At 43.3% G+C, this 26,278-nt stretch overlaps 1 long non-coding RNA gene across 1 annotated transcript in view; it reads right to left on the bottom strand.

The window, feature by feature from the left end:
• LOC140908311 (uncharacterized) overlaps positions 1–26,210 on the bottom strand; it is a 39,864-nt gene extending 13,654 nt beyond the window's left edge. Inside the window, exon 1 of the long non-coding RNA XR_012157831.1 lies at positions 26,103–26,210. This is a non-coding gene — a long non-coding RNA (uncharacterized lncRNA). The remainder of the gene's footprint in view (positions 1–26,102) is intronic.
• Between the last annotated feature and the right edge of the window lie 68 nt (positions 26,211–26,278).

The following is a 26,278-nucleotide window of genomic DNA, read 5'->3' as shown; positions in this document are numbered from 1 at the left end:
GTAACCATTAATTCTTTTCTGATGTCCACATGCAGATTTTTTAAATATAGAAGCATAAAAAAAGATGAGAACGGCACATTCTTATCTGGTGTCACAAAACATTCCACAAGCAGCTATGCTGCTCTTCTTTACCATGTTTGGAAACAAAGGGAGAGGATGTTATTGACTTATCATGCTACAGCTACATCAATTTCCCCTTTGCATTTTGAAAACAGAGCTCCTATATATGATACTATGGACTGTGCAGCTAGCACAGCCTGTACTTAAGAGTACTTGACACTTTCCACCATAAGACCCTGTTTTCAGTTGCTTAGGACTTTGCCAGATTTTAACAGTTTTGACTGAAATTTTCCATGCTGGGTATCTGGTTCCAGTTGAAAACAAACACACACACACACTTTAATTTCAGATAAAACAATTCAGCCATTTATCAGGATGAAGTTAGGGAAAACAGTGTATTTTCCCTATGTTAAAACATTCTTACAGCTGTTTTGTTGATAAGCTCTAGAGCTTCCATGCTTTGAAGCAGGCATTTGAAAGTTGACAAAAGGGTTGCATTGGTGTGCCTGCCTTTTGCTGTTCCCATAAAAATCTGCCAAAATTTGGCCAAGCTATGAGCCTCTCAGTTCACACATGCTTAGTAGAGACAAACAGTGACGAGACTGAACAAAGGGGTGGAGAATGAGATGGAAGAATGAGGGGAAGAGCTGTGGGACTGAGACAAGGAGTCTGGGTGGTGATGGTGACTGGGACAAGGAGGATGAGGGACTGGTATGTGTACCCTGGGGGGGAAGGAGACTGGGATGATGAAATACAGGGTGGGGTACTGGGACAAGCAGCCAGGCTGGGGGGATTTGAGGAGAGAACATGGCACTGGGACAAGGAGCCAAGGTTGTGTGTGAAGAGACTGGGGCTGACATAGGCTGGAGGAGCTGGGCTAGAAGGATTTAGGTGGGTCTATGTCACTAGATACCCTTCCCTCAGAACCTGGAATAGAAACCAGGATTCTTGAGTTTCAACATTTCTCTGCTATCAGCAAATAGCTACGAAACCCACTGGCAAAATGTACACCTCATTTCCCTCTGGCCCACTTAAAGCACGACGACCTACTACTGTTATCACTGACTCTGTTTGTTCATGTGGCAGAGGTCTGTATTATGAATCTAAAAGCTCTAACCTTGTTAATGAACCATGTGGGTGTCAATAATGATGCTGCATGATGAAATTTCTGTTCTTTTTAAAAAAGAAAGAAACCTGAAAGCAAGGAAATTCATGGAAAAATCTATGTTAAAAGAACATTAGGCTGTACAGGCAAGCATTCAAAAACTAGGAAATACCAGAATTAAAGTTTCCTATGCAACCTTAATTCAGCCCCTTTATATGCATGCTTTATGATGCCGTCTTTAATTATATGATCACATGCTATTGTTTCCATAAGACACCTGCCTCTTCCAGAGCACAGGAATTCTTCAAACCTTTTGTAATTAGCAGGAATGGCCAATTTTGTATTATACTGGTGCACGATGATAATCTAAAGAACCTGGATTCAAATTTAATAATTAGGGCCTTTTTCTATAATGGGACAAACTGGAACCTTGACTTTAACCACCCCCAAACTTTCACCTCTGGTTTCTTTCCCCCCAGCCTCCTTTCTCTTCCCTTTTCTTTTATTTTCCCTCTCCTTTTTCTTTCCCAATTTGCTCTTTTCTTCTTGCTTTTCTTTTTTCCCCCCTCACCCTATTTTCCCTTCTTCCTTGCTTTTTCCCCATAATTACCTCACCCTCTTTCTTTCCTTTTTTATCATCCTCATTTCCTTCCTCTGTGACAGTGATGTCAAAAAGACCCATAGACAGTAAGCTCTTTGGGGCAGGGATAGTCTTAGTTCTGTGGTTACACTGCAACTAGCACAGCTGGATCATGTTGCATGACCAGGGATTCTAGGCACTATAGCAATACAGATAATTAACAATTATAATGGATCCAGCCCACTGTTGTAATTATATTGCCCACAGTAGATATTCAGATTGTTTGGAATCTCAGCTTTAATTTTCAAAAAAGTAGGTTTCTAGTCCTTGTGGCTACAAAGAAACATTCCAAACATGAACCAATTGTAAATCAACGTCATTTTGTCTACCTGAGTCTGCAGAAAGCCTGAAGCAATGACTTAGAGGATGAACTTCCCTGCCCCTAAAGCCCAAAGTCAACATTTAAATATCAACACTATTCCACTGCTGATCATATTAGCGAATGGAATGGGATCTGGGAGTCATGGCAGGGAAGTAAATGCAGAGGGAAAAACACAGAACACTCACAATGAAGGTAAGAGGGAGAGAGAAACATAGAAAAAAAGATGGGGAAGGATGAGAAACCAAAAAGCAGAAGTGACGGTGGCCTAAAGGAGATCAGGTTTCAGAGTAGTAGCCGTGTTAGTCTGTATCCGCAAAAAGGAAAGGAGTACTTGTGGCACCTTAGAGACTAACAAATTTATTTGAGCATAAGCTTTTGTGAGCTACAGCTCACTTCATTGGATGCATTCAGTGGAAAATACAGTGGGGAGATTTATATACATAGAGAACATGAAACAATGGGTGTTACCATACACACTGTAACCAGAGTGATCACTTAAGGTGAGCTGTTACCAGCAGGAGAGCGGGGGGGGGGAACCTTTTGCAGTGATAATCAAGGTGGCCCATTTCCAACAGTTGACAAGAACATCTGAGGAACAGTGTGGGGGGGGGGGAAGAGGAAGGGGGTGGGAAGGGAATAAACATGGGGAAATAGTTTTACTTTGTGTAATGACCCATCCACTCCCAGTCTCTATTCAAGCCTAAGTTAATTGTATCCAGTTTGCAAATTAATTCCAATTCAGCAGTCTCTCGTTAGAGTCTGTTTTTGAAGTATTTTTGTTGAAGTATTGCCACTTTTAGGTCTGTAATCGAGTGACCAGAGAGATTGAAGTGTTCTCCAACTGGTTTTTGAATGTTATAATTCTTGATGTCTGATTTGTGTCCATTTATTATTTACGTAGAGACTGTCCAGTTTGATAAATGTACTTGGCAGAGGGGCATTGCTGGCACATGATGGCATATATCACATTGGTAGATGCTCAGGTGAACAAGCCTCTGATAGTGTGGCTGATGTGATTAGGCCCTATGATGGTGTCCCCTGAATACATATGTGGACACAGCTGGCAACGGGCTTTGTTGCAAGGATAGATTCCTGGGTTAGTGGTTCTGTTGTGTGGTGTGTGGCTGCTGGTGAGTATTTGCTTCAGGTTGGGGGGCTGTCTGTAGGCCAGCTGTCTGTAAGCTGGAACAGGGCTGCTACTCTGAAACCTGGCATTATGCAAGGCACTGAATTTAGCAGTATGGAGTGGAAATCTATCAACTTCATGAAAAAACTCATACAGATACAGACAGACATCATCTTCCTTTCCAAATGCAAACAGATGCACATCATACCAAAAGGACTGAAGGTAAAAAATCCATTACAATCTACATACCACACAGACTATGCTGACAGCTTGTGCCACACGCTCTCGAAGAAAATGCAGAACCACCTGATCAACATCCTCTACAGCAAACAGGGAAAGATTAAGAATGAGCTCTCAAAACTGGATACTCTCATAAAAAACCAACCTTCCACACAAACTTCCTCGTGGCTGGACTTTACTAAAACTAGACAAGCCATTTACAACACACACTTTGCTTCTCTACAAAAGAAAAAGGACACTAAACTATCTAAACTACTACATGCCACAAGGGGCCACAACAGTGGTTCCCTTAACCCACCCAGCAATATTGTTAATCTATCCAACTATATTCTTAGCCCAGCAGAAGAATCTGTCCTATCTCGGGGCCTCTCCTTCTGTCCCTCCACCCCCACGAACATGATACAGTTCTGTGGTGACCTAGAATCCTATTTTCGACGCCTCCGACTCAAGCAATATTTCCAACACATCTCTGAACAACATACTAACCCACAGAGAGCTTCCTACCAAGACTACAAAAACAAGGATTCTGGGTGGACTCCTCCTGAAGGTCGAAACAACAGACTGGACTTCTACACAGAGTGCTTCCGCTGATGTGCACGGGCTGAAATTGTGGAAAAGCAGCATCACTTGCCCCATAACCTCAGCCATGCAGAACACAATGCCATCCACAGCCTCAGAAACAACTCTGACATCATAATCAAAAAGGCTGACAAAGGAGGTGCTGTTGTCATCATGAATAGGTCGGAATATGAACAAGAGGCTGCTAGGCAGCTCTCCAACACCACTTTCTACAAGACATTACCCTCTGATCCCACTGAGGGTTACCAAAAAAAAACTACAGCATTTGCTCAAGAAACTCCCTGAAAAAGCACAAGAACAAATCCGCACAGACACACCCCTGGAACCCCGACCTCGGGTATTCTATCTGCTACCCAAGATCCATAAACCTGGAAATCCTGGGCGCCCCATCATCTCAGGCAATGACACCCTGACAGCAGGATTGTCTGGCTATGTAGACTCTCTCCTCAGGCCCTACTCTACCAGCACTCCCAGCTATCTTCGAGACACCACTGACTTCCTGAGGAACCTACAATCCATCGGTGATCTTCCAGAAAACACCATCCTGGCCACTATGGATGTAGAAGCCCTCTACACCAACATTCCACACAAAGATGGACTACAAGCCGTCAGGAACAGTAACCCCGATAATGTCACGGCAAACCTGGTGGCTGAACTTTGTGACTTTGTCCTCATCCTAACTATTTCACATTTGTAGACAATGTATACGACACTGCTATCGGTACCCGCAAAGCCCAACAGTATGCCAACATTTTTATGGCTGACTTAGAACAACGCTTCCTCATCTGTCATCCCCTAATGCCCCTACTCTACTTGCGCTACATTGATGACATCTTCATCATCTGGACCCATGGAAAAGAACCCCTTGAGGAATTGCACCATGATTTCAACAATTTCCATCCCACCATCAACCTCAGCCTGGACCAGTCCACACAAGAGATCCACTTCCTGGACACTACAGTGCTAATAAGCGATGGTCACATAAACACCACCCTATACCGGAAACCTACTGACCGCTATTCCTACCTACATGCCTCCAGCTTTCACCCAGATCACACCACACGATACATTGTGTACAGCCAAGATCTACGATACAACCGCATTTGCTCCAACCCCTCAGACAGAGACAAACACCTACAAGATCTCTATCAAGCATTCTTACAAATACAATACCCACCTGCTGAAGTGAAGAAACAGACTGACAGAGCCAGAAGAGTACCCAGAAGTCACCTACTACAGGACAGGCCCAAGAAAGAAAATAACAGAACGCCACTAGCCATCACCTTCAGCCCCCAACTAAAACCTCTCCAACGCATCATCAAGGATCTACAACCTATCCTGAAGGACGATCCATCACTCTCACAAATCGTGAGAGACAGGCCAGTCCTCGCTTACAGACAGTCCCTCAAACCGCCCCCCCCACACACACACACACTGTTCCTCAGACGTTCTTGTCAACTGCTGGAAATGGGCCACCTTGATTATCACTAGAAAAGGCTCCCCCCGACTGGTAATAGCTCACCTTAAGTGATCACTCTGGTTACAGTGTGTATGGTAACACCCATTGTTTCATGTTCTCTATGTATATAAATCTCCTCACTGTATTTTCCACTGAATGCATCCGATGAAGTGAGCTGTAGCTCACGAAAGCTTATGCTCAAATAAATGTGTTAGTCTCTAAGGTGCCACAAGTACTCCTTTTCTTTTTGCTAATGGAGATCAGATTTTCTCAATGAGTGATACAGTATGTGACAAAGTACTGCATAAAGTAAATAATAACAATGTAGTTACTTCATCAAGGCTGTATTTCTCTTTAGTCTCTGTGCAAATCTCTCACTGATTTCAGTGAGATCCAGTGTTAACCTAGGAGAGTATGAAATCCTGAATTTATATCCCATCCCACAGACCATAACAAAACATGGAAACAAGCCTACTCCTATGTCTGATATCTCTGCTCTATTATCTTCCTTATCTATCTACAGGATAGTCAATTATTTTTAGTCGAGGTCCAAACTTCTAGGTCAAGGTATAGTCAAGGTCCAGACTCCAGAGGAATATTTTCAAACCTCAGTAACAATTATGATAATAATAAGTAAATAAAAAGATTTTGCAGTCTGTTCAAAAGCGCCTGGCGGTCCAGATTTGGCCCAGTCTGCCTGTTGACTACCTGGTCTACTATCTTCCCTTGTAAGGGTCTGCTCCTGCTTTTACTGAAGTTAATGGAAATTTTGCAATTGACTTCAACAGGAAGAGAGTTGGGCCCCATTTGTGGATTACTGTAAATAGAGGCCAGCCTTGGCAACCTGCTTGCTGAAGAGCCAGTTCCATTCCAGAAAGTAAAGGATGTTTTACTGACAGCATTAATATACTATGAAGCAATAATACTCCTGGGCTCTGGCAAATTACGGAGCAACATGACGAAAACTGCAGAATCCACAATATTATTCTACCCACTGTTTTCCACTGGCCCTAATTACAGCTTTGTTGCTAAACCCATATAATTTGATTTTTAAAGCATACCAAAAAGGCAAGAGCTCAGCAGTTTACAGAGCAATTCCACATAGTTTGTGGCACAAATATATTCCGGTTGTACTTGACATTATGATGAATAATTAGTATAATTTGTTTTATATTCTGAGAAAATATAAGCACAGTAGATATGAATTACTAAACATTGGAGAGACAAAGGGTCTCATCCTCTGACTAAAGTCAATACAATTTGAAGGTACTAAACACCTCCCAGGATTAGGCCCTGAGTTCACTCTGATAAAAAAAAACTTTTTGTATTCCAAAAAGCTTAATGTTGTATAATTGTTTATTTTAGCGCTGATCAAAGGTGATAGATTGAGAGCTTGGGGACCTATTCCCAGAGGATGTAATTCACCCCTGTGCAGAAGGCCAGGAAAAGGTCCAGACAGCACTGAAGTAGTGCCTAGGCCATGTTTACAGGGCAAAAAAATGCAAACTTCCTCCTTCAGCCCACAGCAGTCTGTCTATATTCCTCATCCTTGACTTGAGGTCTGTTGTTGCTCAGTGATATGATAGCTCAGACTCCAATGGACATTCAGTCCTTGGCCTTTCTGCTGTGAATTCCAACTACCAGGGGCTAAGTAGTGCTAATTGTGGTGCTGATTTTCATTATAGCCACTAGAAACTGAACTAAAACCACCAACTCATTTCACACAAGCTACCAGCTAATAGACGGTACCAACTCTCACGGTATGTCTACACTTAAAACACAACAGTGGCACAGCTGCAGCGCTGCAGCTGTCTGCTTCTCCCATCGGCATACCTAATACACCACCCCAAGAGGCAGTAGCTAGGTCCACAGAAGAATTCTTCCATCAACCTAGCACTGTCTACCTGGGGAGTTGGGTCAGTATAGCTATGTCTCTCAGGGGTGTGGATTTTTCATGGATATACCATTGTAAAATCCTAATGTATAACAGGTCTCAGTCACAACCAACCTGGTTTGCATTTCAACCAGTGATGTTGGCTGTGGAGCCTTTAACTTCAATTACCAACCCTCAAAGTCATCCAGTCTCTGTATTTTTTTTTAAATGAGGCTGATCTGCAGACCACAGAGATTGAAGTTTAAATGGAAAGAAACACATGTGTAAAAATGGGAATACAGACCTCCCAACAGTCCTGGGTTTAACAGGACTGTACCCTTTGACCCCCAAAGGCCCCTGGGTTTAAAAGGACTGTCCCCTTTGACCCCCAAAGGTACCCCAACTGTACCCTCTGTCCCAGTTGAAGGGCAGTTTGTTCTGGGCCCCCCTTTTGATAGGGCCCCCAAACAGAATGGTGTTCTGATCAAGCAAACAGGGCACACCACCACTAAAATTTGACCCTGCCGTCTCTCCATCTATGGCCATTCACTAGGTCACAATGCCAATTAAACATGATCCTTCTGCCTCTATCTATGGAGGGGCAGATGAGCCAAATTTGAGTGGCACTGCATCCTGCTTTTAGCCACTTGAAATGTTGGGAGGTATGGGAATGTTCAGTTCTCACTATAAAATAAATTGCTATTTATATACCCTGTGGTTTCTAGGTCAAGTCATACAGCATTTATTACAGCTCTTTTATTTCCATCAGTTTGGTTTTTTGCCATTTGAGTCCCTGACATCTCTCACTTCATTTACTGATCACCTACAGTTTTGATACCTGAGGCCTGATCCTGCTCTCACTGACCAAAAACTGAGTTTGGCTGCTCACTTTTTTGCGGGCAGCATTTGGGAACTGGGCCCAAGCAACTAATGTGGAAGGCAGCACAGGATACTGTTTTAGAGGTTAAGGGAGTATTTTTCCCTCGTTATCTTGTATTTCTGTTTTAATTGCAGCAAGGTGCTTAGATGCCAAGGCAACAGAGACATTATTTATAAAGCTTTAACTAAGGAAAGGAGACATCTGGTGAGATGTCTCCTACAAGATTGTTTTATTGTAACAGTTGAAGACCAGACACTGATTGTTACTGATTTTATTTTGCTCTCAAGGCAGCATGATTAAAATCTGGATTCTTATTAATTTCACTTTTTTGAGGCAACAATGCTCTCCTAACTAACTCCCTTAGCTGCTATCCTCAAGATCAGAAGCAAAGCTGTCATTAATGTACTTTATAGTTGCCTAGCTGGCAGTGTAAAAGGAATGACCCAAGAGCATCAATTCTGTGGTGCTTGCATTCTTCATTTAATTATAAAATAAAAATATTTGCATTTATAAGGGGCCTGATCCTACAAGATACTGGGCATCGCTTGTGAGCTGGAAGTCTGACCCCAGTTCTAAATGACTTCAGTGGAAGTTGAGTGAACTTAGCACTTATCAGATTCCGTTTACATATTTGTGCTGGCATGAAATAGGACCGATCATTTTTTTCATTTTTGTCCTCATTCACATAGTCTGTTTTAGGTAGGGGATTGAATATCATTGTGTCCAGTCATCCAAGTAACCTCTCAGATATTTTGTAAGATATGCATACTTTTTTACTGCAGTGCTTTTAACAAGTTACATAGGCTAGCCATCGTCACATATGCTGTACGGAAGCATCCTCTGCTTTTGATTTTGTTCCTTCTGTTTTATATCTCAATCCTTAGAAGTGAAGGTTTGTGTTTCGTCATTGGCTAAAACTTCTACCCAGATGCTTCTTCCCACTTGTGTTATTGTATTTTCTTCTCGATCTTCTTGCTGCCCTGTGTAATGTCAGAACTTTACTACTGCTTAGGTTAATGTTATCCTGGCAGAATTCCAATTCAGGTAATTATACCCAGGTTTATCTAAAGTTTCCTGCTGTAGTTTCATTGGGAGAAGTCATTCTTCAGTTCGTATCCTAAATTGTTCTACAGTGTTGCTGATGCTGGTAAATTCTATAGCTAAGTCAGAGGTGGCTGCATTTCAGTGTTCAATGAATATAAAACTTTCTGATGGGAGAATAATAATATGGTAAAAACAGTTTATAAAAAAACAGGATTGCCCCTCTTAGTAAGACAGTTATCATATGTAGTAAAGGAGAGGGAGAGGAGAAAATTTCGGTCACAATTGAAATAGAGACTTTAAACTGTAGATTACCACTCTGAATTCAGTCCACATTTGTTATGTACAAAAGGGCTATTCAGTGACCTATTGTATATGACGTGAGTTGGTGGTCACAGTCCACAAATGTACATATCAATATACCACTCGACACTCTGATTAGTAATCCCAGCAGAGAGGCCAAGGATTGAATGGGTAGGTCTACACTGCAACAAAACACCCACAGCTGGCCCAAAACACCTGTCAGCTGTATCAGACTTTGGAGGCTCAGGCTGCAGGGTTAGAAAATTGCAGCATAGGTTAAGCCTTAGCTCTGGAACCCCATGAAGGGTGAAGGTCCCAGAGCCCAAGTTCCAGCCTGGACTAATACACAATTTTATAGCAGTCAGTTGACACAGGTCTGGCACAGGTTGTTTTATAGACATACCCAATGAGACATGGAAAGAAAACTATGCTCTCACGGCTAAAGATGGTCCTTCCGAATCAACTATGAGGCACATTGCAAGGAGACAGTACGAAGAAAGTTTGGATTGCTGATGTCTGCATTGTGCCTACTTAAGGAGTTGTAGCACCTTGATTCTGAGGCTAGTTCAATGCTGGTCCCAATGTACATTAGTGCAACCTGTAGCAAGGGGGTGTGGCCTCCCGCCCAGATGGACTGAGGGACAGCTGCAACCACGTCCTGGTGGACAAAGCCAGGACACCCATGCCCCAACCCTGCCGGAAGCAGAGGGGAGGGACAGGAACCCGAAGTATAAAGGACAGGCCCTCCAGCTCAGAGCCTTTTTCACTAGCAGCTTATCTAGCACTACCTGACCTTCTCCAAGGTCCCCCGCAACTCATACTCTTTCTATATGTGGTTTTCTTTGATGTCCTGCGTAGTTCATGGTATTCACTGAATGTTCTCTCTGATGTCCTTAGCTGCTCAGGGTCTTATATGGGATCCTCTGTACTGGAGAGGCCTTCTCTGGTTTTCTCTGTCACTGAGAGGCCTTCTCTGAGATAACCTGCAGCTATTATTCTCCTCCAATCCCCTTGACACACCTGATGTCTCCCAGCACCCACATCATTAGCAGCTTTCATCCTTTTCTGATGCACCCTGGCTGTAGTTTGGTTCTCTTTGATCTTTCCCAGCTGACTCTCAGCACTATCCTGTTATCCCTTCTTCCTCCTCTCTGATCTTCACAGGCACCACTTGCTCTTTAATAGTCATTTCCGTATTTATTAATTTGTTTGGTGCAGATCATTGTCACTCATCTACATTAGTGACCACGTAGCCAAAGATTCCTTTTAAACTTTTGTTTTGCTTCTATGAAGAACCTGCTTTGTTTTAGAAAATGTATAGCTGCCTTATTTGTCTGCATCAGGAGGTGTTGACTATCGCAGCCTCTTGCAGCTGAATTTGGGGATTGTGGAGGAGACGACCTTGCCACCAGAGGTCCTCTATAATATTAGTTGCCATAGGAGAGGGCCACCTTTTTGAGGTCCCTGAGGTGAGGAGTAGGGCTCTAGAAGCTTGGCTGAGGTTCAGTTCATGCATGCATATTAATCTTATTTGCATTCTGTTGTAAAGGTACAAGACAACTGTGACACCCACACAAACACAATGGTGTCCATGAACATTAAATTTTCAGGCAAAGTTGTGTGCTCTATAGAGATGAATGAGATACCGTAAAAGGCTGTAAGTTGCCGAGTTGCCATAAATGACCATGTGACAAAGTAATATTTTTGAGTCCTGTTTGGGCCTCAGCTTCCCCATACGCTGCATTGTTACCTAGTGGGTGTAAAGGGACTGTCTGCTATCAGGGCAGGCTATCACACATGTGTGAATGGTATCTAGTTGTCTGGGTCTCAAGTCGCATATCAAGGGAGCTCTTGAGAAAACGAGGGTAGATTCAATTGCCCGGTCATTGAAACGTAGCAAACAATGACCATAGATTGTCCCATCTCTCTGCAGGAAGTGGAGCAGCATTTCCCCAGTTTGAGAACAAAACACTGATGGGTGTGAAGTGGGGGTTAAGTGTGGACTGCGGGAAGCAGTTGGGGCACACCTGGGCGTCTGACAAAGAAGATCAGATGGACTGAGGTAGATGGACCTTGAACAATGGGGTTCATCTACAGCTTGGCTGGGCTCTGAGCTAACCAGAATGGACTATACTTTAACCTTCATTCCTCCATGCTAGCCTAATGATTTTCCATGCTGTATTCTAGATGACGAATAAACCCTACTGTTTTGACAACACTGTGTGGTACTGCACATGCTTGGAGAGGTGCATTAATCCCTAAAAAGTGTATAAATCTCCACTGGGGGTCTGTCTCACTTGGACTCACTAAACCGAACTCATGCTGCAGGCACAGAGGAGTGCTGAAGACACAGAGATCCAGTCTAAGGAGTCAGTGAAGCCATGTGGCTTACTTGGGAGGAAGAACGAGACCCGTAGGAATTCTGGCACAACAAAGGGGTTCCTCCTAGAAATCATTCCAAAGCTGGGACCACAACACTGATCCTGTGGATCTGTGACAGACCATATGGTGCTAGGAAACATCAGGAGAAGATGTGAGCTTCCAGAGGCACTGAGGAAGAGTAAAGACTGCAAGTTGAATGGGATATTGCAGAAGGCTGCATAGCGCCAAGAAAACATCCGAAAAGACCATGAATAGCTACAAAGATTGCACAGTCTGGAGAAAACTAGAGAAGACGGTGAATTGCTCAAGAAGTTGGCCACACAGTGCCACAGAGACCAGGGGAAGCACAAGAAAGGATGCAAATTGTCAGAGGAACTAGAGAATTCAGCATGTAAACACGGGTCAGAGACAACAGAGAGAATGAGATCTGTCAGGCCAGAGAAATGAAGGTCAGATCTCCATTTTCCCCAAGTGGCTCACAGAAAAAGACTGTGCTCTGAGAGAATCCTGCCTGCTTCTTTCTTGGAGCTGGGAACATAATCCTTCAGTGCTAACTCAAAGAGATGAATGCCTCCGAATAAGCTGCCAACACAATTTGTGGGAAATAACACTATAAGGACTCATGTGTCTCCCTCAGCATTTAAACTGGTCTTGGAAACCACAGAATAGGAAGTAGAAGTAATAACTTAAGGGAAAATGAAACACTGTAAGGACTACAATTATACCTGCTCCTGTGAAGGTATGCTAGCGGGAGAAGACACAGGGAATCCTTTTACCCTCCTTCCCCAGCATGCTCGTGCAGCAGGCAGTCATCATTTCAGTTTTTAAAAAAGCAATACAGAAACAATGCTTAAAATGTATTTTATTGCTGCCACTTCCATCTCCAAAGCAATATCTATACCGGGGCCAACACATTCTCTACTTGTCGTGCTGATTAGCTCTGAAAGGGTGTCTCTTGGTGGGGCCTGGCCAGGATGAGGGCCTCAATTCTAGTATGCTGATATGGTTGTGCTGTGAAGCACATTTCCTATTTCCTATTTAAAACCCTCTCTACACTGCACTCCTCCCCAGGGGAATGCCACTGTGCACTGGTGCTCCAGCAGTGAATCTCTTCCCTTTTTCCAGCACAACTGAGCCTTGAGAGAGACAGATTCCATAATCTGCATTTTGATTTTAAAAAAATAAAACCCCTGGTTTTGGTGAGGCTTTATTAAGTGCAGCATATCAGTAAAAGATTTCCAGTCCCTTTAGGTCAAGGCTCTCAGATTCTGCATCACGCTCTGATTCAGCCTCCATTAATGCTTCCTCATCAACATCACTAACAATGGTCTCCTCACTGGGGGTATAACTAGGATTATACTTACTGCCAGAATCCTCTGGCACAGAATCACTGTGAGTCAGAGCAGGAAAATAATTAACCCTCATGATATTTCTCTGAGGAATGAAGAGAATACATAATAAGATTTATGGGGTACTGAATTAATCCTGCCCCTGAGGAAAAGAACTTCCAGACTCTGAGGTTAGCATTGCCACTCTTCAGATAGGAGGTTGCTGTATCAATGCGGGAAAATTCTCCACCACACGTATAACCAGTGTGTATTCTCAACTTACTATAGTTATTTAAACAGCAAACTGCTACCACTTACTAATCACTTAATTCCCTCATGAGAGCAGGGCTCTTTGAGGGCCCACACAGAGCTCCCTGCATAATTATTCAGAGTAACTCCATCAAAGTCAATGGTGTCACAATATTGTGAAGCTAGCGAGAGCTCAGAATCAGACACTTCGACTCCCTTATACCAAACTACAAGTGTTTAACTGACACAGCACCTTCAAATTTGTCCCTCCGCATTTTCTCATCTTAGAAGGCCAGACTGAGGAGTATATGGTTAAATCTACAACTCCACATGTAGAAGAGGCTTATTAGAAAATGTGCACCACACATGGGGAATTTCACAGCCTCCTGGAAGAGAAGCTACATAACGAGTCAGATACACAGGTTTATATTTTTGGAGCTGTCTTCAACTCTAAAGGAACAATAATAATAAAAAAAAAAATCAATACAGTGGCAGGCATCCCCAGCAAACCACATTAACATTCTTGATCACCACCCATAAACCAGTGATTTGATTTAGTGGACCTGGAGGAGAGATAGTATGGTCCCTGCTGGCCTGCAGATATCTCCAGAGAAGTGCATACCATAGAGATTTCTGTCTGTGAAAAGCAAGACATCCAAGATCTGGAAGCCTCTGTGACCCTAAGAGCATCCTCATGCCAGAACACAAAGGACTCCCTGCTATCTAGCAGCGAGTTTCAGCTGGTCTGACCAGCTCAGTGTAGCTCAACTCACTATGAACTCACGATGAAGTGAGCTGTAGCTCACGAAAGCTCATGCTCAAATAAATTGGTTAGTCTCTAAGGTGCCACAAGTACTCCTTTTCTTTTTGCGAATACAGACTAACACGGCTGTTACTCTGAAACCTACCTTGAACAAAGACTATTGCTTGTTACATCAGGTCTTAGCCATTAAAAAGTGTATTTTTGTTTGTACCCCTTTCTACCTGTCCCTTATACTTGAACTCACTTAAAAAGTAAAACAATTAAAAAGAGATTTTATCTGAACAAACCCACTGCTTTGATTGAAGTGAAGTGACTGAACTCCAGTCAAGGTAACAAGCTGCTGTTTCTGTCTCTTTAAAGGAGCAACCAAATTAATAACTTTCTGTGAGAGTTCCAGGAGAGAGCTGGACACGGCAGGGAGACCGTGTGGAGGCAATTTTGGACTGGGGGGGTGGGTGCTGGTGTCACTAACAGTAAATGGGCAGTGGAAGCCATGGTGTGACCTGCATGCCTGTAGGCTGGCTGTTAGCGTCTAGGCTGTTAGCCACAGCAGCATAGAATTTAAGGTACCCAGATTTGCAGGACAGCTGGTGTTAAAACACCTGTACTGATCTTTGTTTAATCTGGCCGTGACAGCCTCACAATCTTTCGCACCTCTGTAGGGAATTTATTTAGTTCAAAGCAACTGTGTGTACGTTTTTGCACAGTAAATGCTATGTTTGCCAATCTTCCTTTCATGATCATTGTTTTAAAACAACAAAAGTAAACTGTACAGAAGGAAAGTTAACGTTACAACAACACAGACTTACCCTGTTTCTAAAGAAAAATGGAGAATATGGTAGGAGATGAACAACTGGTTTGTACAGGCAAATGATCAGCCTTGCTCCAACCTCTTTGTGCTGCTCAGGTGGCACAAGAAGTAGAGACTGGCTGCATCCCCATTGCTGGGAATTCCTCTGGATGGGGGAGTCCCTTGGAAGCATAAAGCCAGCACAGCTAGCTCCTACACTACTCTCCCAGGGGCAGGAAGTATATTGGGGCCAGGAGGAGGTATGGCCTGAGTGAACTGAGCTCTGGTTATGTTTCAGCTGCTAGATGGTCAAGCAGGGACATGAGGAAACTCAGGGAGCCACAATCAGCTTCCTGATGGCCCCTCGTCTCTCCTGTGCCCGCAGAGAATCTAGCTTGTAGATTTTTGTTTATAAATTCACATCCTTCATGTATATACTTTTGACATGACTTGATCTGATACAGTCAGGACACAATCCCACTCCTGTAAAAGTCACTGGGAGTTTTGCCATTAACTCTTGTGGGAGCAAGATTAGGCTCATAATCTGCTTTGTATTTACTAACAAACAGGTCAGCAATACTTGCTAATATAACAGGCAAATACTTCAATCACTTAGGATGAGATTATCTGGATGTGTATTTCAAATCTTGGCAGAGCTTATCCCCTTCCATATAAAGTTACAGTACAAATCCTTGCATGGAATTAATGCAGACTCCTACACACATTTCCCGCCCCGGCCTCCTTATTTTTGAAACTATTTTAAATCTTATAAAAGTTGCCAGATTGGTAGCTTTGAAAATATAATTCCTTTGCAACAACAAACTAAGCCTATCAAAGGCCCAGATCAACACAGTGACCTCTGTGTCAAGGTGCATAATGGAAATTCTGCAAGCTGGGTGTGGGGAAACAATTCAAGGCAAGGATCTTGGCTTTCAGACATGTCTCTACTGGGCCTCTTAATCAGCATGATGCCCTACAGCTACTCCCAGTCTGGGTAATACATGCTTTATATATGTAATATTTCAGGGTTTACAATATTGTAGTACTAGAACAACAAAGTTGAGTGTTTCATGCCATTCCAGGAATGGGGAGGGGGATAAAAACATTCATTCATCTCCTTTAAAACCTTCCTTTTAAATGTAAATCTAAACTCTACCTGCACCAACATTCTATGAAATACAAATACCCCTTCAGTGTTCCAATCTGCTATAAGAAAATAGGGTGATAAATAATAGTCAACAGAATGTCAAGAACAAATAATGCCAAACCAACCTGATTTTCCTCTTTGACAGGGTATCTGGCCTAGTGGATTAGGAAGAAGCAGCAGACATGAAATATCCGGACTTTTGTAAGACTTTTGACAAAGTCTCACATGACAGTCTCATGAGCAAACTAGGGAAATATGCGCTAGATAAAATTATAAGGTATGTGAACAACTGTTTGAAAAATATTTTCATTAACAACTTGGATAATGAAGTAGAGTACACTTATAAAATTTTCAGATGACACTAAAGTGGGAGGGGTTATAAGAACTTTGGAGGACAGGATCAGAATTTAAAATGACCTTGATAAATTTGGGAATTGGTCTGAAATCAACAAGCTGAAATTCAATAGAGACAAGTGCAAAGTATTACACTTGGAAGTAAAAATCATATGCACAAATACAAAATGGGGAATAACTGGGTGGGCAGCAATTCTGCAGATAAGGATTTAGGGGTTATTGTTGACTCATTGAATTTGTGACCCACAATGTGGTGCTGTTGTGAAAAGGGGAAATATTATGGGATGTATTAACAAAACAGGAATGTCATATACAGCAGTGGTTCTCAAAGCCGGTCCACCACTTGTTCAGGGAAAGCCCCTGGCGAGCAGGACCGGTTTGTTTACCTGCCACGTCCGCAGGTTCGGCTGATCGCGGCTCCCACTGGCCATGGTTCGCTGCTCCAGGCCAGTGGGGGCTGCGGGAAGGGCAGCCAGCATGTCCCTTGGCCCGCACTGCTTTCCACAACAAGTGGCAGACCGGCTTTGAGAACCACTGATATATAGGACATGGGAGGTAATTGTCCCACTCTACTCAGCACTAGCGAGGCCTCAGCTGGAGTACTGTGTTCCGTTCTGGGCACCACACTTTAAGAAAGATAAGGACAACCTGGATAAGAGGTTTAGAAAACTTGACCTATGAGAAAAGATTGAGAGAACTGGGCATGTTTAGTCCTGAGAAAAGAAGACTGAAGAAGGACCTGACAATAGTCTTCAAATATGTAAAAAGTTGCTTTAGAGAGGATAGTGATCAATTGTTCTCCATGACCACTAAGTGTAGGACGGGAAGTTTGCAGCTAGGGAGATTTAGGTTAGATATCATCATAAGGCAATCTTTTCCTCAGGCACCCTCTTGCAGCAGGCACTGATATGACCAGTGTGCCTGCCTCAATTTCCCATTTCTATAGCCCATGCAAAGGAACAGTCTCTCAGCGTCCAATACAAAAAATACATCTGGGAATAATTTATTCACATACACTGACACTGTATGGATTCTGGGGGACATTTAGGATATTATGAATACCAATATTGTGAAATTGCAGTGAGTTATGCCATATATAACATTTTGCAGATACCTTACGCGACATAATTTGCCAGGTATGATAATCTCGTGTATGTGTTTATCACCTTTGTACTGTAAGTTATATGTATGGTACATCTGTAGTTCCAAACTTATGCTGTGCATCTGGGTGACACCCCCAGACAGATTGGCATTAGCACTGCCTAGCCTTCTTGCAACCCCATCAAGGGACATCAGCTATACAACTGACCCACTGAGAGAAGGCAAGGGATACACCTTATGACTCAGCAAGGCATGCAGGGACATGCCTATTGACAGAACTCTAAGGCTTCCAGGCCATGTGCTGGGCAGCTTGTGTTTGGAACAAAGGAAATCAAGCTGCATGGCAAAAGGCTATAAATGGCAGCTCCATCACCTCCATTTTGTCTTCAGGCCTGCTTCTTACCTGTGGAGTAACCTTTCTACAAACAAAGCTCTGAACAGAGGACTGAATGACCCATTCAAGCTGTGGATGTGTTCCAGAGGGACTTTCAAGCCAGCAAGCTCACCAATACTGATATATTGGACTTTGAAATCTTTGTTTTTATGTGATTGTTTTAACATTTAACAACTTCTTGTTCTTACTTTTTCCTTTATAATAAACCTTTAGTATTAGACACTAAAGGATTGGCTGGCAGCATGGTATTTTGGGTAAAATGCAAACCTATACTGACCTGGTAACGTAGCTGACCCTTTGGGGTCAGACGAACATTTTGTATATGTGAGTAGAGTTTTTTAAATAACTTCTCACGGTACTGGACGTGTGTGCTGACTGAGAGCCAGATGTCTGGAATGGAATAAAGGGGGCTGTGTGATTTCTTTTTTGCTTCTTGATAACCAGCATGGGAGATCAGAAGCAGAGTTTGTGACTGGTTGGAGAGTTTAAATTCAGTGTTATCCACCAGTCTTGGGAGTATCTGCTCTCCCTTTTGCAGCCTGCCCTGACCTTGGCATTTCCAGTGAGGGCTACCCCAGGCACCCTGGGTTACGTACACAAGTGCAGCAATTCCCTCAAAACTTCGTAGTAAAACTATTTTCCAATTTCTACGCTAAACAATCAGCAAGTTTTTCCTCATTCCCCTCTCTCAGGAATATCACCAGCAAGTCACCCACCCAAGAGTCAATAGCAGTATTTTGTTCTCAGTTTCCTTAGCCCCCAGTCCAGGGCCACACTGCCTGAGTGAGTAGGCTTCCCTCAGCCCTTCACTCATGCCTTCACCCTGAGGGCTCCCCCTCTGTCAGTATTCCACTCTTCCAGGCCTACCTGCCCAAGGGTCCTGCTGCTGCTCAGGGGATCCCATCCTCCCACAACCACCCTCTTGTCTCTAGGGTCAGCTTCCCCGACCACGCTGGATCTTCTCCATTTTGCTAGAGGCCACTGCCCAAGCCTTCTGCTCATCAGAGGTTGCCCAGCTATGGTCAGTTCTCACCAATAGCTTTCCTCCAAGCTCTTCATGAGCTCAATTACTGCCCTCCTTCTAATCAACCCCTGCAGCTCTTACCGGATGTTTTTCTCTCTCTTAGATCTCAGGCAACTAGACCCATTGAGAGAAGTTTAGGGACCCAGTCTATCATATTAATTGAGGCCTCACACCCTCACATTTCATTTTATTTACACAGACATTACAAACATTTTAGGGGCCCCCAGTACAATTGTCCCCCATTTCACCCCTCTCATTAGCCCTGCAGGCAGCTCTCACCAGGCCATTCCTGACTCTCCCTCAGGCTCTAGTCAACCAAGTCTCGGATTTGGTCAATTTCCTCCCTTGTGGGGGCTAGATGCCCTCTTTTAAGCCCAGCTGGGGTCAGCTGACAAGTCACAGGTGCACTAGCTTCTTTCCTTTTAAACAACCAATGCCACTCCGAGACAGATAGTTAAGCACTGGAACAGGTAGTGGAATCCCCACCATGGGAGGTTTTTAAAAACAGATTAGATAAACACCAGTCAGGAGTGGTCTAGGCATACTTGGTCCTGCTTCAGCACAGGGAGAAGGATAACATAACCTCTTGAGGTCCCTTCCAGCCCTACTTTTCTACAGCAGCATGCAAGGAGCCTGTAACAATTCTATTACACTATGTACTTTATGTAAGAGATGGTCTATGCCAGAGGTCCCCAATCTGTGGGGCATGCCCCTCTACGAGGGCATGGAGAAATGTTCAGGGGAGCATGGCTGGGGCCTGGGCCAGCCCCCACAGGGGGTGGGGAGGGAGTGCCCCCCAGCTCCAACTGCCAGCCTCGGCCCCTTTACTCCTATCCACGTCCCCCTTCTCCTGGAGCCATGGCCCCGCTCCTGGCCCCAGCTCTGGGTGTGTGTGTGTGGTGGGAGGGCATGGACCGGGGTAAGGAGGGGTGCACAAGGTAAAAAGTTTGGGGGACAGGGATCTATGCACTATGAATATGCCTACACTGGAACTGGAAAATGTGAATTCCAGCTCAAGGGGAAATACCTGCACCAGCGCTTATCGTGCTGTCACACTAAGAACAGCAGTGTAGCCGTAGTGGTGAGAGTAGCAGGAGCAGCTAGCATCCCTGAGTACTATCGCAGCTGAGACCACAGCTATGTACTGGGGCAGCTATTCTCTCTTGCCAGTCATGTCATGGCAGATACACCTCTATTTTTAGCATGCTAGCTTGATCAGAGCTAATGCTGGTATGTCTCCTCAAGCTGGAATTTACTCCTTCCAGCTTCAGTGTACACATACCTTATAAAGTGAAACAACCCCTTGAGTGGACACAGTTATACCTGTATAAAGTAACTTACGCTACACCCACATAAGCATTTTTTTACGGGTATAACAGTGTCCACGCCTGGGGGGGCTGTGCCGCTTTACTACATCAGTTTCTAGTTTAATATAGCTCTAGTGGTACAAAGGTGTAGACCAGCCCTAAGTCACTACTGTCAAGTAAAAGCCTCTCTTCTATTTATGGAGTAATGTCAGAGATCAATGCATCTCCCGTTTACGCAAGCTGATGATCTGGCCTGTCCTCTGTAAGCTCAGAAATTCCACTGAATGGTGATATGAAATCTACAAGTAGTTAATACTAACGATATTGGACCGCTTGCAAAGCGGCACAATTGCTGCTTCGTGAGCTGGCAGCCAGATGCTGTTCTTTTCCCTGCAGACCAATTCTAGGACTGCTATAACACTTTCAGTCTCCATGGCCAGAGTAGTGACAATATAGATTCTGCTCCCGACCATATGTCTCCTGTATGACAGCACATTACTTTGAATAAATTATTACGCTGATGGGATTAAACTGAGCACTATCATCACTTAACAGAAAAGGACATATCTCCCTAACAGATAAACATTCAGAGTAGCGTGAAAATTTTCAGAGCAGTGCCCAGAAAGTGAAAGAGCAACTTCTGTTAACGGCAGGCTGAAATGCATTTGTGGTAATACATCCCTTGATATTTTAACGGCTATTCAAATATGTGCCTACAAATCCTTGCAATTATATTATGCAAAATCACCTCATTAAATAACAATGGTCTAGTGGTTAGAGCAAAAGGCTGGCAATCAAATCTCCGGAATTCTATTCCTTGCTCTACAGTTAACTTATTGTGTGACCTTGGGAAAGTCACTTAACCGCGCTGTGTCTTATTTTCAGCATCTGTAAAATGGCTATAGCAATACTTAATTATCTTGTAAGACCATTATGATTATTGGTGTAAAGTCCTTAGAGATCCTCAGATGAAAGGTGCTACAGAAGTGAAAATCAGTCATTTATTTATTTAATAATATAATTAATAAATGTCTCTATTTAGTAATTGCTCAGACTAAGACTGTGATTCAAGGACACAGCCACAGAAAGGCGCAGCACATACCTGTGTTCCTTCAGGAGCAGTGCAATAAAGGAATTACGGCTTGGTTGTCCATGTTATAAACCACCACAGAGCTTGGGTTGCTTGTGATTGTGGGCCAGATTTTCAAAGGTATTTAGGTGCCTAAAAGTTCATAGAGGTCTTTTGAGATTTTCAAAAATGTCTAAGCAGGTTAGCCACCTAACATGCTTAGACACTTCAAAAATCCCAGTAGGTGCTCAGCTGCATCTTTAGGCACCTAAATACCTTGAAAATCTTGCCTAGCCAGACTGATATTTAGATCAGTTCAAGCCCATGGTGCATTACAATATACACAAATGAACAGAAGGGATGGTCACTGGCTGCTATGACAGAGATCTCACCAAGCCCAATTTGCTCTCATTGAAATTAACAGGAGTTTTGCCATTAACTTCAATGGGAGCAGGACTGGACCTACTATGAACAAAAGTTAAAATGTCAACTTTAAACATGAACTAGTTTCTAGGCTGTAATAATCATCTTATTCTAACTTCCTTAGTAGCGCCTCATTCTACTATAGGTGTCCCAAGTCACTGGGCCTGATTCTAGTCTCTCTGCTCTTTTATACCCAGATAACTTCAAGGACTTCACGTTACTCCTGATGTGAGATCAACCATGCTAGACCAAATTCTGCTCTAAGTTACAACATTATATGCACAAAATAGCGACTCTGTATTTACAACAGTGTCACTAAGAGCAGAGTTTGTCCTATTGTTTCTATTCACATCCATAATTTAACATAGCATACAATGAAGAGCTTGCTTGGCCTAGCAGCAGTCTTTTTGCAATGACAGAAAAGAGCATTAAGTTCTACCCCAAAGCTCTAGAAATTAAGCATGTGGACTCTATCCAGGAATGAAAAATATATTTGCACATGGAATCATGGCACCTGCTTCTTAGTCTAGACAAAAGCATAAAATATGAAAAACAGGAAAACAAATGCCTTATCCTGAGAGATGCTGAGTATCTGTAACTCCCATTAAAGTCAGTAGGGGCTGTGGGAGCTCAGCGTCTCCGAGACTCAAACCCTAAAATGTGATGATATAAGGTTTTTTTCAACATTTTACTTATGACAAGGAAGGTGGTAGACATAAAACAAAGAATGCACCATGTGGAATTCAGATACAGAAATATAACTATACAGAGCCGAACTTGCAGCGGCAATGCATGTAGAAGCTTGCTCTAAGAGACATTGTTAATCATGCACATGCAGGTTAGATGAAAGGAGAAGGCCTGAGGGAAAAGCACATGTGAGATCCACTCCGCTATACCAATGCTTATGTTATTTCTTCACAGTTTCTTATGGCACAAAATCCCAGGAAGGAAAGGCATTATCTGAGGTGGTATAGGAGACTATAGCTAGAATACATTAAATGAGACTGAGAAAAGAAAGCTGAGGCTACATATTATATACAACTTCCTAACTGTGATGGAAGAGTCATAGTCAGCAGAATAAGTTCTCAAATGGAAAGTACACGAGAACACAATTCAAGAAAGGAGCCCAAAAAAGAAAAGGAAGAAGTTCAATACCTTTGTCTTATGTTTAAAAAGAGCTGCTTTTTTATTCCCAAGTACTCAAATATTATTGGCTCAACAGACATGAATGTTCAGTATACATAACTTTCACTAGACAGACAGCCTACTGAAAAATTTCTAGGATTCATATCTATCACTGTACTCACTGGAGATTACTTGGGGAGTTTTGGACATATTCAAAAATATAATTTATAAATAAATAACTATCAAGCTCAAAGTTATGACTATGTTTCAAACACAGCAAGAAAATAGTCCGGCCTCCAAACAAGTTTAAAACAACACTGTGAAGTGGCAGATTACATACCTGGAACAGGTCATTCACTAAGGCTCATTTTTTTAAAAATAACCTCTGATTTTAGGTACCAAATAATTGAGCCTGATTTTCAGAGGAACTGAGCACTTAGAGGTTCCGTTGACTTCACCTCAGAAAATTAGACCTAAAGTGATGCACGCCGGGCACCCAAAAATTGAGGTTCACAGAATCAAGGGCCACTTTTGAAACTTTTGGCCTAAATCTGGTGGGCAGTTAAACTGCAGAATGTTACATATTTTTGGCCTTATTTTCTACTGCCTTACACCTTGTGTAAAGATTACCACCTCTTTCAGTGGGCATAAAACACTACCAAATCAAAATGGTAGCATTTTTACACCCACTTTGCAGAGCTGTCAAGGACTATACAAGATGCAAGATAGTAGAGAATCAGACCATCTGGGCTGGACTGTCTAGTCTGCTGAGGCCACTCTTAGGCCCCAGCAATGTACCCACTGTGTTCAATTAAGAGTTGAGGTGGTCAGGACCTCGGAGAGTCAGACCCAAGGTGTCTGAAGTTGAGTACCTGAAAAATGAGGCAAAAGACTGGCCACCTTTAAAAAATTAGGCTGAAGATTCTGCTGTCACTCACTGCTGCATACTCCCTCTCTCCCCCCTTTCCACCAGGATTGTTGATACTATATATAATATTCACAGTAGCAATTTATTAACTTGTGGCAGCACAACTACTGAAGGCTCTTCCACAGTTGAGCTCCACAGTAACAACCAGCTAATCTGATTTAGAGGGGTAGCTGTGTTAGTCTGGATCTGTAAAAGCGGCAAAGAGTCCAACGGCACCTTATAGAGTAACAGACATATTGGAGCATAAGCTTTCGTGGGTGAATACCCACTTCATCAGATGCAAGTCTGTTAGTCTATAAAGTGCCACAGGACTCTTTGTAGCTTTTAATCTGGTTTACTGACTCAGAGAAATATATACCTCCTTAGTCTTCACTTCTTCCTCTCATGCCAAGTCTCCCACTCTTTCCCTTGCAAGCCCCCTCCTCCCATTCCTTTTTTGGTCAGCAAAACCATAGCTAGCATTTCCTCCTTTTATTAGTAGAGTCTGGAGCTGCTCTGCTTAATTTTTGGCTTCTCATATTGTAGACCCGCATTGCTAGCTGCTTTTCTGGTTATGGCCACGCCATTGAGGTTTGTTCATTTCAATATAAGTAATCTGAAACAACAGCTTCCATTGTGATTCAGATCTGGAAGTTTTGGGTTTTAAGTATATCTCCCTAAGGCAGATAATAGAACGCTGCTATTTTTGCTTGTTTGTTATAAAAGGGCAATTAGATGAGCTTTATAACATGGGCAGGACTAAGGGAGCAATCTGATTGGCCATGGACTCTACCTCTGCAATTATGGGTAACAATCACAGATCAGTAAGCCCAAGCAAAAATAAATTTTAAAACAATTAAACAGGGAAAAACATGCATGAGTGTTCCTGCTTTTCTTTTTTAAATTAAAATTAATCAGTGTTAAATTAATTTAGAAAAAAACAGGAGTCCCTAGGAGCACTATAATTCTATAACCTGTAGTCTCTTGCTGAAATCAGTAGCTTTAATTTCAGTTTAAGCCTGAGACACAGTGTCTGTTGTGGCTGATGTGTTTCTGAGCTAAACAGAGAAACCAGTGATTTTTTTTCTTTTCCTAAAGATGTTTCTATTCTGCACATAGCCAAGTTCCAGCTTAATGAGAGGTCTTCCAACTTGGGAAAACTTGAAATACTTTAAAATTTAAAAGAAATCCATTTCCCTTTCACAGGGTTTACATAACTTTTGTGATCATGTTTGCTAGTTACTACAAGTTTAAATCCAGATTTGGCTCTCTTGTGGCCCCATGTTCTCAATAGACCTTTCTCTCTCACAGCCCTTCATCCTCCCACTGGGGAGCTGGGAATGGGCGATTACCTGGATGATTACCTGTTCTGTTCATTCCCTCTGGTGCACCTGGCACTGTCCACTGTGGCCAAAGACAGGATACTGGGCTACATGGACCTTTGATCTGAGCCAGTATGGCTGTTCTTATGTCCACTCCCCACAAGCCCACGCTCCCTCACCCCCTCTGCATTGTTTCATTTCCATGCAGCCTTGCTCCTTCACTATCTTTCTGCAAGGCCTCTCTCCTTTGAGGCCATATCTTTTTTTAATATCATCCCCTCAGGGATTTCCTCCCTGTTTGCCCCATGTTATCATTCACCCAGAGCAGAACCTAGCTTCTTTAAGGCCAGGGTTCAAATCTGAGCCAGAAACCTGAGGCAATGGGCTTTTAAGCTGATATAGAGTCCAAAGACATATGAACTTGCATAGCAGCCCAGTATTGCCAACACCAGTAAACGTTTCAAAATTATGATCCGAGCATCCCCCCAAAACAAAACAAAACTTGGTCTGTTTCTGAGCCCTGGGGCTGCAGTGGCTTCACATTTTCAAGATTTTTTTTCTGCAGGAAGGCGGACAGAAAAGACAGTTTGATGTGATCTAGGGCAGATTCTCACATAGTCTCCTGACCCTAGCAGCTGGGGCAGCCACCGAGGCAGCCACGACTACAAAGTTCCCCAAGGGCAGGGACTTGAAGCCACTTGCCCTGGGCCTGAGCCCTGCTCAGCCACTCACCCGGGCTGGGGCCCGCAAGAATCCAGCCGCCTGGAGGCCTGGCTGAGGGATACACACCTGAGCCCCGCAGCGGGATCCAGCCTGAGATTAGAACCAGCGACTCCGGGAGCCGCCTTCACGCCTCAGGGTTACAGCCATCGGCAGACTGGGCGGAGCAGTACAGTAGCCAATGAGTGCGCTCGCCTCCCGACAGGCGGCAAAGCGGGAGGGGCTCTTTAGGCGGAGGAGGCTGC

Source organism: Lepidochelys kempii, chromosome 3, assembly GCF_965140265.1.
Source record: "Lepidochelys kempii isolate rLepKem1 chromosome 3, rLepKem1.hap2, whole genome shotgun sequence".
NCBI lineage: Eukaryota > Metazoa > Chordata > Testudines > Cheloniidae > Lepidochelys > Lepidochelys kempii.
Note: the sequence above shows the minus strand (reverse complement) of the source record. Positions and strands in the feature narration are given on the sequence as shown.